The sequence below is a fragment of the Dipodomys merriami genome, unplaced genomic scaffold (assembly GCF_024711535.1).
Source record: "Dipodomys merriami isolate MVZ:Mamm:240054 unplaced genomic scaffold, mDipMer1.0.p SCAF_13, whole genome shotgun sequence".
NCBI classification, from domain to species: domain Eukaryota; kingdom Metazoa; phylum Chordata; class Mammalia; order Rodentia; family Heteromyidae; genus Dipodomys; species Dipodomys merriami.
In genome coordinates this window covers 26,379,501-26,393,058 of record NW_027202604.1, presented here as the reverse complement: position 1 = coordinate 26,393,058, position 13,558 = coordinate 26,379,501, and the positions used below count along the sequence as shown (strand labels likewise).

At 42.6% G+C, this 13,558-nt stretch overlaps 1 protein-coding gene across 2 annotated transcripts in view; it reads left to right on the top strand.

Moving 5' to 3' along the window:
• The window catches only part of Frmd4b (FERM domain containing 4B), a 273,238-nt gene that overhangs the window by 68,788 nt on the left and 190,892 nt on the right, over window positions 1-13,558 (top strand). For both annotated transcript variants that reach the window (XM_070018941.1, XM_070018940.1), the window contains exon 2: window positions 9,923-10,050. The gene's annotated coding sequence lies outside the window, so the exon portion shown is untranslated. The remainder of the gene's footprint in view (window positions 1-9,922; window positions 10,051-13,558) is intronic.

Here is a 13,558-nt window from a genome sequence, read left to right as displayed (position 1 = left end):
CCCATTGAATTGTGCCCTTAAAATGAGGCTATGGCTCAAGCCTATAGTCCTAGCTACTCAGGAGGCTAAGATCTGAGGGTTGTGGTTTGAAGCCAGCATGGGCAAGAAAGTGTATGAGCCTCTTATTTCTGATTAATGGACAAAAAACCAGAGGCAGAGCTGTGGCTCAAGTGGTAGAATGCCAGCCTTGAATGAAAAGCTAAGGGAGGGAGCCAGGCCTGGGTGCAGGCCTCAGTACCAGCACAAACAAGAGTCTATTTTTGTACATAGATGTTGTACTTAATCAAGTTGATTTTTTAAATGTCTTTTGCGATGTCTCATTGGTTCATTGTCATCTCTAGACGTTGACCTTCTAAGATCTTGACTCTACATTAAGGTCTTGGCATTTACACACTATGATCTATCAAGTCTCTTATTCACTTATTTAAAGAAGGTATACTATTACATGTGGCCAACCAATGGGTTGATAAATTATTGTCCTGGGCAGAAAACTGGCAGACACTCCCACTCTTTAGTTCACTCTGCATATCAGAATGAGATTGCCTTGGATTCAGACCCATTTAAAACTGTTGGTTAGATGATCCTCTTATTTGGGTTCCAAATGACTTCCCCTCATATTGAAAGCCTGGCTACAGAACTGTGTGCTCCAGCAAATTTCCTTACAGCTTTAAAGTGCCCACTGCCATCAGTACAGATGAAATACTGCACAACCCACTCAGACTCCAAACCCTCCATTTCCAGTAGTGCCAGCCTGCAGTTACCTCCACCCGCCTAGTGCTCCATGCTAGAGATTCTAACCTAGCTATAGCATAACAGTGAGGTTAGTTATAAAGCAGGATGGGTCTCTTCTGCAAATTAACCACTTATCTTCCAGGCAGGAAAGAGAGTTTTGACTCTGAGTAGAAGAAGTGGAGTTGTTTGCTATAAAACAACTCATGCATTCATTTAACACATAGTCACCGGGTGACTTGGTGGATCGGTCCAGATGATGGAGGGTTAGCTGTGAGTAGGACAAAGCAATGTTTATCTCACTTTCCATTAGGGGTGGAAACTAGTAAGTGGAAGTATAATTCCAGGATCATACAAACAAGCAAGGGTAGAGGAGAGCTCAAAGTGGACTGATAAGATTTAGGTTACAGAGGTCAAGGAAGGCCATGTGAATTGAGCTGGAATAAATGGCATCCCCATCTTGAAGTCAGCAAGAGCGGAGGCCCTGCAAATGAGAATGGGGTTGGGTACGTACTGTGGGAGCAGGGAGGCCCATGTGGGGGCAAAGGGAAGACGTGCATGAAATCAGGAGTGAGCGTATGATGGGATCTCAGAGGAGGCTGCTATTTATGTTTAATCTGTGTAAAACTCAGAAGGCAATGGAGAGTTTTAAGCTAGAGGGAGAAATGACCTGATGTTCAGATGGTTGCCACGTGAAGACAGAGTAGTCTCAGGGATCAGGTGAGGAATTTATAAGGTTGCCGAATTCGTCTAGGGGAAAGATGCTAGAGGCTTGCAGGAATGGCATTGGCTTTGGAGATAAGGAGTGGGAAGATTATGGAGCATGTGCAGTAAAGGAAGGCTGCTAGGCTTTTACAAGTGGAGAGGAGGTAACAAGAGCAAAGAACATCTAGGCTTATGGCTTGAGCAGCCAGAGGGTGGGTGGAAGTCTTTCCTAGGAGCTGACCAGAAGTGGTGGAGAAGGATGTCTGCATCCATGATTGAGTCCCCAGAGCCAGTGATTGGCTTCCTGTGGAGACTTGGGATAGCAGAATTTGTAACTATCCCATGGGGAACTGTGCTTATAAAGACCTCAGCAGTCCCCCCTCTACCCTACTCTGTGATTCTCCAGACGAGCTAATAAGTGGGTGTTGCACATGTCAGGATTTTCTAACCACAGCCCTCTTTCTGCAGCCTCTTTCAGCAGACTCCGGTTCCAGGCAGGTTCCAAACCCCACTGGCTTCTGTTGTTCACGGTGGGTGTGTCCCTCGTCTGCCTCATGCTGGCTGTAGAGGGAGGGAGGGCCTGGAGGAGGTTATCTGGCATTGGAAGACTTTGGAAGCTTGCCTATTTGTTTTGTTGTTGTTGTTAATTATGGCTTAGGAATTACTTTGGCAATGATTTTGGAGCCTGGGAGTCTGAAAAAAAATTACAGGATATTATTAAATATTTAAGAACTGTTTAATTTCTCTGTGTGGTGTGAGACCAGCTACCGTTGGATCCTCGAGCTGTTACCGCATTCTTGTTTAAAGTCACAGACCCACTTCTGCCTATGAAAACAAATCTGCAAACAGACTGCTGGATGGGTGGATTGTTTCTTTATGTTCTCGAGCGTTTTAAGCTCAGTGCTGGTACAGCAGCAGCAGCGTGGCTCCTGCTAGCCTGCTTTGTGCCACGCGAGACTCGAAAGTCTGAGAGTGAATGAAGGATCTCTGCATAAAAGGGAGATGTATTTCCAGCTTGTATCTAGCTCTGGTCCTATTCTTGTAATCATGAGTATAGCTCAAAGCAATGTGACAATGACATTTTGGGAGGAAAATAAAGCTGTATAAAATTAATTTCTTTGGACAGCATTGGCTGTGATAGGAAGGGTTGGATAAAATGGAGCAGGACAATTTTGAGGATGGATGGAGAGTCCATAAGAGAAGCAACAAGTTTAGGGGCTAGGTGAGTGGTAAGTATAATTGCTGTGGTACTCACTAAGTCAAAGTTTTGACATATATCTGGGAACCTGGGTCTGGCTTTGTAGTTTCCTCTTTGTGTCTCTCCTCTTCTCTATAGTTTTTGGCCCTTGTATTTAAATTCGGACCATCTCAGAATCTTCCTTTGGCCAGACACAATAGGAAATGTTGTCTTTTTTCTCTTTTTTAGATATTTTTGGTCATTTCTTTTTCATTACATAAAAGCTCATCCTAGAAGAACTGGAACATAGAGAAGAAAATGAGCCAGCCATAAAGATAGCCATGCATTGTTAGTTTTTGGACTCTTAAAATTACCTGCTTGAAAGAAAAAAAAATACTTTTGATACACAAAACATTTCTCTCATGCAATGAATACTTTTGTCGGGTTTTTTTTTTTGTTCACACCAAACAATCAGTTCTCAGACTCTCTGGATACCACTTGGATGTCCACAATTTAGTTCAACCCATTCATTTAGTCCAGACACTGTCTGGAGGTAGCATTAGAGCCCACAGGAATGATTCAGTCCCATTTGAAACCATTATATGTCCTAGACCTCCTGTACCCCTTACCAACTTGATTACAAATAGGGGGTTCTCTTGTTCCCCTCCCTGGGTTTGACTGTTGGCTATTCTGGCTCAGAGAATTCAGAGAAACACGTTGTATTCTATTACTGGTTTCCTAGAGAGGCCACAGATGGCCAGCTAGATGAAGGAGGAACTGAAGAGTGAGATCTAGCGGGGTTCCAAGAGTAGGGGCTTCAGTTCTAGTTGAGTATTGGGGTGTCTCCTAGCAGGAAGATGCTGTCTCCAACCCATTGTCTACAGGTTTCAAGGAGGTTCCATTAAGTAGACATGACTGAGTCAATCTCAGTCATTGGTGATTGAGTTGAACTCTGTCCTCTCCCGTCAGCTCAGGAGAGGAGGCTGAAAGTGCCCACCCTCTAATCCATCACATGACTGGTTCCTCTGGCAGCCAGCCCTCATCCTGAAGCTGTCTCCTGGCTCCCAGCCACCAGTCAGCTCATTAACCAGCATCAGCTCAGGAGTGTTTGAAAGGGGCTTATTAACAAAAGATATTCCTAATCACTCGGCAAGTTCTAAGAATTTTCAGAAGCTCAGTGCCAGGAACTGGGGAGAAAGAACCACCATAGCGTCTTTTTGTTTTGGGGGGAGGGGGTCCGGTCATGGGGCCTGAACTCTGGGCCTGGGCGCTGTCCCTTAGCTCTTCAGCTCAAGGCTAGTGCTCTACCACTTGAGCCACAACACCACTTCCGGCTTTTTTCTTTTTGCTTATGTAGTGCTGAGGAATCGAACCCAGGGCCTCATGCATGCAAGGCAAGCGCTCTACCACTGAGCTACCTTCTCAGCCCATCCATAGCTTCTTATGATGCCACACATCATCACACTGCCCAGCTCCTCATCTTGCATAGGAAGAAACTGAGGTGCAAAGTAGCACATCCCAGAGCCCCACTGTCCACGCTGCCAGTTGTAAGCATTTCCCTGGTTGCTTATGTGTAGTTCACAGACATGCGCGTTCCTAGGGCCTTGGTGGGGGGACATGGACCCTCTAAGCCCTCTTTTTTTTTTGTCAGTCATGGGACTTGAACTCTGGGCCTGGGCGCTGTCCCTGAGCTCTTCAGCTCAAAGCCAATGCTCTACCACTTGTGCCACAGCACCATTTCCAGTTTTCTGGTAGTTCATTGGAGACAAGATTCTCATGGACTTTTCTGCCCAGGCTGGTTTTGAACTGCAATCCTCAAGTCTCAGCTTCCTGAGTAGCTAGGATTACAGGCATGAGCCACCAGCACCTGGCTAAAGCCTCTTTTTGAACACAGATCTGTGTCACTGAGCACATAGGCAACTCCATATGCCCCTTGGTGTCTGGGAGGCTTCATGGTCTTAAATAAAGATGGCAGTAAATTGCCTTGGCTTAGGTGAATATCTCTCCAAGAATAGTCTGTGAGCCTCCTATGTCAGAATGAGCAAGAGTGCTTATTGGAAGTGAGGACTCCCAGGAAGCACCCTAAGTTTGTAGGATCAGAGTCTTTTAGGTGGGACTCCTGATCTTCCTGATTAACAAATTTAGACCCATTAAAAAAAAAACAACAACTGTAAAATAAAATTCCAGAATATCTAATCAGGGACAACTGGTGAAGTAGTCCAGGAAGCATAGCATAGGTTTTGAATTCAAACTTCATTACTGCCTTCTTCTCCCATGTCCCATCTGTGCTAGACAGGAAGATAAGCATAACAGGTGGATGAATAAACATTTATGAATGGCTAAGACGTTTCTGGCCTTGAATAAATAAACTATGAGCAGTTTAGCAGGAACAATGGCATGGATGGAGAACAGAACTTTCACTCTCACCCAGGACCTGCATAAGCCAAACATAAATATTTAAAGAATTTTTATGGCAATTTTTCAGCTAAGTAGTCCCTTTGTGGGGGGGGGGGCTACACTTGTCTACAGAAAGTTCCTTACTAATGTATGTGAGACCACTGGGAGAAAAGAAATAGCAAAAGAACAATCAGCTGTAAATCATTCATTTACTCATGTACTCAACAAACACTGAGCACTGTGTGCCAGAACTCTCATAGATAGGTACCGTAGATACAGGAACGAACAATACAACATGGTCTTGCATTGTGTAGTTTAATCTCCATTGTGGAGAAGTGCCCATAAAAAGTTAAAGAGGGTCCTTGCAAATGGTGGCAAGTGCCACAGAGAAACCAAGGAAATAAGCCATGCTAGATGATTGGAGGGATCTTCTGAGGTGAGCAGAGATGGTTTCTCTGAAACAGAGGATACCCAAGCTGCAGGGCCAGTTCTGAAGAGTAACCAGAATGTGCATGTCCAGGGAAATGTTTTTAGAAGAAAGACAAGAGTCCCAAGATGAAATTGACTTGGTGTATTTGGCGTCCATGAGGAAAACTGGTATAGTTAAAGCTTAATAACTAATAGAAGATATAAGATAAAGTCAGGTTTGCTTTTTTTTTTAAAAGAGATCACTTTAGCACTGAAACAAAAGACAGGGTGTACCATATTCATGGAAAGAGATCAATGTCAATAATGTTGAGCATTTATAAATATTTGTAAATTCATTGCAATTTTAAATAAAAATCCAAACAGTGATCTAAAATTGGAATGGAATTGTAAATGTTAATACTGTATTGAGAATACCTTTGCAAAATTATGAGACCTTTCTCTAACTATCAAAATGTATTATGAAGCCATAGTAATCAAGACACTGTGCGTGTTACTGGGTGGAGAGGAATTGCAAAATGGATCAGTGGGTCAAAATAGAGAGCCCAATGATGTGGTAAAAGAATGTGGACCTTTTTATATAATGCAAGATGCATTAAAAATCAAGTGGAGGGCTGAGAAGGTGGCTCAGTGTTAGAGTGCTTGCCTTGCATGCATGAGGCCCTGGATTCGATTCCTCAGCACCACAAAAGCAGAAAATGCCAGAAGTGGTGCTGTGGCTCAAGTGGTAGAGTACTAGCTTTGAGCTGAAGAGCTGAGGGACAGTGCCCTGGCTGAGAGTTCAGGCCCCATGACCAGAAAAATAAAAATAAAAATCAAGTGGAATACAGACTATCAGCAGAAGGCTGGATTTAACCAGTGGGGAGTCATTTTCTGACAATAAACGCAATGGGGTTGACTGAGTCACAACTCTTCTCCCTTTTTTGTTTCTAATCTAAAACCTGTAGTAACTGCTTAGGTTCCTGAACTTGAAGGCTTCAACTTTTTTATGAATGAAGCTAAATGTTACTTTTCTGGTGCCTGGATTTTCATTGCTTTGGTATCAGAACTAATTTCTCAGCACATGTTATTGACCACATTGTACCCCCATAAAATTATAAAGTGGAGCCCTAGTACTTTGCGTCTCACATGTAACTGTATTTGAAAACAGAGCCTTTAAACTGGTGATTAAGTAAAATGAAACTCTTAGGACAAGCCCTATATAGTCTTATTTATATCCTTGGTAGAGGAGGAAATGGACACACATAGAGACATTAGGGATGCATGTGTGAACAGCATGCCCAGAAGAGAAACCAAGTGGAAACTAATCCTTCCCATGTCCCTGGACCGACTTCTAGCCCCCAGAAAGTGGATTTCCATGCTGTAAGCCATTCAACCTATGGTATTTGGTAATGGTAGTCCTTGCAAAAGTCATCCACCCTCATTCAGTGGAACCTTGACTCTGACCTAATGCCATAATCTTTTACTGAATTGAAGGTGTGTGGTTGTATATTCTCACTCCATTTGCATATTGGTGCATTCCCAAATCTTAAGGTAGATTGGTCATGATAGAATCACTATAGAATAGATTCCCATAACCCTCTTAATTCATTTCTCCTCTCATCTTCCTTTCCAATACTGTCCATCCTGTTGCTGTTATAGATGCAGATTTTCCCTGGTCATGCTGCTTCACGCAGACAGGAAGTTGGTGCATGGGGCCATAGAGTCAGAGAACTTGCTGAGTATAGCTGGGTATAGCTGCCTTATCTAATTTTTCTGCCTCAGTTTCCTCATCTTCACGTTGTAATGATATCTGCATGATTTTTACGTGACAATGTACAGGCTGGTCTGCCATTAGTATATGGCGTATGGTTGACAGTCAGTAAATGGTAGCTAGTCTAGGCAATCAAGACATGTCTGCTTATTTCTCTTTTTCTGTCCTCATGACTTGAGTTGATATAAACTGTGTGGTCTTTGTTAAAGAAGCAAGGATTGAATCCTTATACATCATGCTAGCTACTTTTTTTTCTGGTCCTGAACTCAGTGACAGGAGCTGTCTCTCAGCTGTTTTGCTCAAAGCTAGCCTTCTACCACTTGAATCACACCTCCACGTTCAGCTTTTTGGCAATTAATGTCCAAGCTGGCTTCAAACTGTGATTCTCAGATATCAGTTTCCTGGTTACAAGTGTGAGCCACCAGGATCCAGTGCTCACTACTTCTTGGTGGGTCTGTGTTTGCAGGCTTTTCCCCTCAAGAAACATGAGTGATACGAAGATTTGGCCCATACTGTTCCTGTTGCAATTTGGTCTCTGTCGCTGGGCCTCATTTATCTTCCCTGTGAAGTAGAGTCTTAGACTACAATCCATCACTTACGTATTTGTCCTGAGCCCACTATTTTACTAAGAAATGTAAGGACCAAGAGAATAAGTAGAGAGTTCTTCCTTATAATTTTAGTACTTATTTTAGTACCCAAACCATTATCTTCTCCCCACTCATAAGGAGAACTATAGATACCAGCTTTCCCTATTCAAATCTAATTCTGAGCCAGGCTTGTGGCTCACACATATAATCCTAGCTACTCAGGAGGCTGAGATCGGAGGATCACAATTCAAAGTCAATGCAGGCAGAAAAATCCATGATGCCCTTATCTCCAATTAACTACCAAAAAGCTGAAGTGGAGGTATGGCTTAAGCAGTAGAGCTCCAGCCTTGAGCAAAAACAAAAAACAAATAAACAAAAAAAGTGAGAACACAAAGCCCTGAGTTCAAGCCTGCACACCCAGAAATAGCTAAAGTTGAAGGCAAATAAAATAGTTTAGTTTTTATTTCCTAAAATAATCTGTGTTTTCCTCCTAAAAGATATACTGAAAAGTATTGCCTTGTGGAAGTGGCGCTGTGGCTCAAGCGGTAGAGCACTCACCTTGAGCTGAAGAGCACAAGGACAGCACCCAAGCCCAGAGTTCAAGCTCCATGACTGACCAAAAAAAAAATATTGCCTTGTAAGAAGGATTGAATCAGGGCTGGGCGCCAGTGGCTCACGCCTGTAATCCTAGCTACTCAGGAGGCCGAGATTTGAGGATCTCCGTTCAAAGCCAGCCCAGGCAGAAAAGTCTGTGAGACTCTTAACTCCTGTAAACCACTAGAAAACTGGAAGTGGTGCATGTGGCTCAAGTGGTAGAGCACTAGCCTTGAGCTGAAGAACTTAGGGACAGCACTCATGCCCAGAGTTCAAGCCCCATGACCGACCAAAAAAAAATTAATAAGAAGAGACTTGAATTGTGGAGACAATGCTTTGATCTGTAGCTCAGCCCTTAGAATATTGGGGCTGGGCACCATTAGCTCATGCCTGTAATCCTAGCTACTCAGGCGGCTGAGATCCGAGGGCTGTAGTTCAAAGCCAGCCTGGGCAGGAAAGTCCCTGAGACTCTTATCTCTAATTAACCACCAGGAAACTGAAAGTGGTTCTGAGCACTAACTCCAATGGACGTTCCATCTATTCCTTGTCCAGTTTTTACAACCTGGTGTATGTGAAGCAGTTTGGCCTTGCCTTTAACAAGGGGTCAGCATGTTTGTTGACTGAAGCACAGCTTCTGAGACAAAGCTGTTTGAGTCTCTCTCAAAGACAGAATGACTAATACATATAAATAAAGGAAGCACACAGTGTGAGGAATGACCTAAATGTCATCAGTATTCACCATGTTACCTTCCCATCACAGCTAACATCTGCTACAAACCAGACCAGAGAGGCCATACTGGCTACAATAATTCTAATACACATAATTCTTATATATACATATATATATAGTAAAGATACTGTACAGAGGGGTTACAGTTACACAAGTAAGGTAGTGAGTACATTTCCTATGGAGCATTGTTACCTCCTCCTTTGTTTTTCCCCTACCATCCCTTCCTCCTCCACCTCCCCAACTCCTCCCTCCCCGCCCCCCCAAGTTATAAAGTTTGTTTTCAACATAGTATCTTGACCCATTGTTACAATGGGTCAACCTGTATCCTTGTTTCAGCATTTTGTTATTTCCCTTCCCCTCCCCCAAATAGAAAAATGTATATCCAAGATGCAGGACACCGGAATCAAATACAGTGACAACAGGGGGAAGAATCATGGGGAAGAACATACAAAAGAAACCAAAAAAAATCACATAGGATACATGTAATTCTTAAGCCATGTGCTTTTGAGTTTTTGCTGCTACTCCATCAACCTTGACTGTAGTTAACTTAAACTTCAGAATCTTCTAGAGACAGTGAAGGTCTGACACAAAATATTCAGTGACATGCGTTGTTAGAGAAACCAAATCATAGGGTATCTCTAGTTGTTAAGAACAGCCTCCATTTCTTCTGTGTTTTGAGGGTGTTCTAATCTAAATCTCATCTAATGGGGTGAATTTCTTCAACTGTCATTAAACTGTAGTTCGCCAGGGGAAGCGTTAGAAAGATGTGTGGCCCTTCCCACATGCCCGCAGAAGTGAAGGAACCGCTCTGCTCTGTGTTCCAGGCTTGGCTGAGGAATCCAGAAGAAAGAATGTGGGAAAGCAAAAGATGATGTCAGCACAGAGCCTGCAGAATCCAAGGATCATTACCGTGAACTCAGAAGAAAGGCAAGAGAATACCTACTAGTGAAAGGTAATGGCGTCTGGGTTTGTGCCTGTGTGTGTAAACTCACAATTGACTGGTCAGGTAGAGAGGATTGGGTATATCCTAGTACAGATTTTCAAAACACTTGGGTTGAGCTTCAGTTCCTATCTGTAATCGTAGTTACTTAGGCAGCGAAGATAGAATGGCAGTTCAAGGTCAGCCTGAGCAAAAAGTGTTTGAGACGCCCATCCCAAGCTGGGTTGGGTGGTATATTCCTATCATCCAAGCTACAGTGAGCATTATAAATAGGAATATTACAGTACAGACCAGCTCTGGCAAGAAGTGAGGACCCCCCACATCTCAGAAATAATGAGAGCACCAAAAGAGCTAACGGTGTGACTCACCCAGTGGAACCTCTGCTTAGCAAGTGTGAGCCCCAACGGGAAACTTCAGCACCACCAACATTCAAAGACACGTAACTGGAAATGGAGAAAATCAGTGAATACACGTAGTCCTCTACATTCTAGTAGAAGATAGACTTCCATGCTATAGAAGTTTTCTTCCCAGAATCAAAAAAAGAGAAAAAGAAGAAGGAAAGAAAGAAAAAGACAAAGAGTACTAACTATACTGTTCTTAGACACGTTACCTACCATGCTAATATTTTATACATTTTGTACATTTGTGAACTATTTTCTCTTGATTCACTGTTGAACATTTAAGCAGCTTAAGTCCACTAGACAGACGATCAGAGCTGATGGTTGATTACCCATGCTGGGATTTCCATCCTTAGCTTCACTGTATTAAGAGCTGATGGTCCATTACCCATGCGGGCATTGTACTGTGCTTTGTATGTTTAACATCAATTCCTACTTTCTCTCTTTTCTGGTGCTTTGGGATACAATGAAGAGGAGCATGATAGATTTGAATGGTTGTAGATTGTTACAGTAATATGTATTTGACAGGCAAAGGTGACCTGAAAGAAATCTTTGTACAGTGTACATGACCTGTTCATAAGTAAAGCATGCAACAATTGAGAATATACATACAGTGAAATTCTTACACATGCCAAATATGGATGAAATATAAGGATATGGTGCTCAGAGAAGTGAGTCTGCTACAAGCAGACAAACGCTGTATGACTCTGCTGGAAATGTATAGGATGCTGGTTGCACACAATACGCATGTACTTAACACCAACAAATTGCTCACTTACCACAGGCTTAAATGGTAAGTTTGGTTATGTATTTTTATCATATTTAAATGTTCAGAGGAAAAGTTCCTAGTTGGTTTTTTCCCAAAGAAAACATCCTAGTAGTTTAAAATGTCATCTTCATTCATTTTAGTGATAGCAAAAATTGCTTGATTTCGTAGCCTGTAGCAAAAAGTATAATTCTTTTTGAAGGGGGGAGTGGGCAGGAAATAAAACCCAGTATCTCATTTTAAATGATCCTGTATGTTCCTAACTTTTAAAGAACCAAAAGATTCCCAGCCAAATGCCAGATACCCTGTTCAGCACCTTACAGATGTTCACTCATTTAGGCCTTCACAGAAATAGGAGGTATTGTTGCCTCCACTGAGGCGATTGAGAACAGAGAGGTTTGTAGCATGTCTAAGGTCACACAGTTGTGGAGAAGCAGAGTGAGCAGAGACATGAAAGAATAGGTCCAGAGCCATGCTACTCTGAGCCGCTATATCTGACCACCTATCGGTTCTGAAGACCTTTAAGAACCAGCCAGCTGTCTTGTCAATTGCATGCACATTATTTACTTATTTATTTCCTCCTTTTTCTTTTTCCTTCTTTTTTTCCCACACTGGTTATTTTTTGAAATAGGATCTGACTTTCCACATAGTACCCTTCATAGCTGGGCTGACAGGTGTGTGCCACCACACTCAGCTTCTGTTGAGATGGGGTCTCGAGGACTTTTCAGCCAGGACTATTCTGGAACCATGATCCTCCCAATCTCAGCCTCCAATCATATAGCTGGGATGACAGGCACATGCCCAACTATTGGTTGAGAAGTGGTCTCAACTATAGGCTTAGGCTGACCTCAAACCATGATCCTCCTGCCCTTAGCCTCTTTGTGTAGCAAGGATTGCATGCATGCCTGACCAGCACCTGATGGAATTTGTCTTTCTGCCCCATACTGCCATCTGCCTGCTTCGACATCCACCACTGGCATTATAGGCATGCTGGTCCCCTTTCTTACATTTCCATTGCATAGTTAATGCTGAAAGCTTGAGAATATTGATAAAAAACAATTAGCTTCTCTTCATTACAGGCCTTGTGATCTGCAATATGCAAATAATTTGTGTATAGCTGATCAATTTATCCTTAACATTTACCCACCTTTCTTACTGGCTACAATAATGAAGAAGAACAAAAGGAATGCTACCTACCAAACATGCAAGTGTCCAAAGCAAGAAAGAGCCCTGCAAAGGAAATCTTCAAACAGAAAGGAAAAAAACCATAACCTTCTATTCTTCATCCTAAGATCTGTGTTTCCCAAACTATTCATTATGAAAAAAAATGCCTGTGTTCAAATTTAGGAGAGACTAAGTTAATGCCAGAGAAGAGCACCTTTACAGCAGGAATTCTTAGGAGACCTAGCTAACACTGTGAATTGCCAAGAAAGGTATATGATTGTATCATGAGTTACTAAATATATAATAACATATTATGTAAAATACAGCACATTCCACAGAGTTATTTTATCCCAGATAACTTCTCCCAGGGAAATCACAAGGGGTTAATGCTTTCCAGTACTAACTAGAAATTTGGGTCTTCCTGGAACTGGAGATTTTCCAACACTCCCCTATCCCACAAGGTATTCATCCTCACCGTTGTGCTATTCTCACTAAACATGGAGCAAAAAAAACCTTAGCACACCTCTTAGCACACCTGAGATGAGCTGACATTTCAAAGCAGACTTTGCTAAAAAGAAAAAAGCTTTAAAGAGCTGACTGGAGGAAGAAAAATGTGAGGTCCTATAAATGGTCCCATATCTGTGAGTCTTTTGGGCCAGGACAGAATACAAGCTCTCAACCCTGTTTCTTGTCTTCTCCCCTCCTGACCCTTGACCTTGTGACCCTTTTGTCATCTCAGCACCCAGGATCACCCAAAGGCTTATCCTATTACTACTGAGGAGAAATCTCATGGACCATTGTATTTTCACAGCTCAGTCCTCTCTGGTTTAAATTTCTGAGGTCCGTGCCAGGATTTTTCTTCTCAGTCCTAACTGCCAGCTCTGAGCTACTTCAGTGCTGATAACTAGATGTGATGTTCCCATGAAGACAGCAAAGAATGCAGAGAAAGTATCTCCCTCACTTCCCATGCCAGGACAGACATTATTAATCAGAACAGAACTGACAACAAGCCGAATAATGTTCCTGCCAGGCATTACCTATAGATTGCTGTTCAGGTGAGGAGAGGAAACTCTCTCCTCCAGTTCTGGAGCTTTGTCTGGTGGAATCTCTTAGAAGAACGTAATGTCTCTAATCTTCTACCAAATAAACACGTGCACTCATGCGTACAGTCATACTTTTAAAAATCTATTTT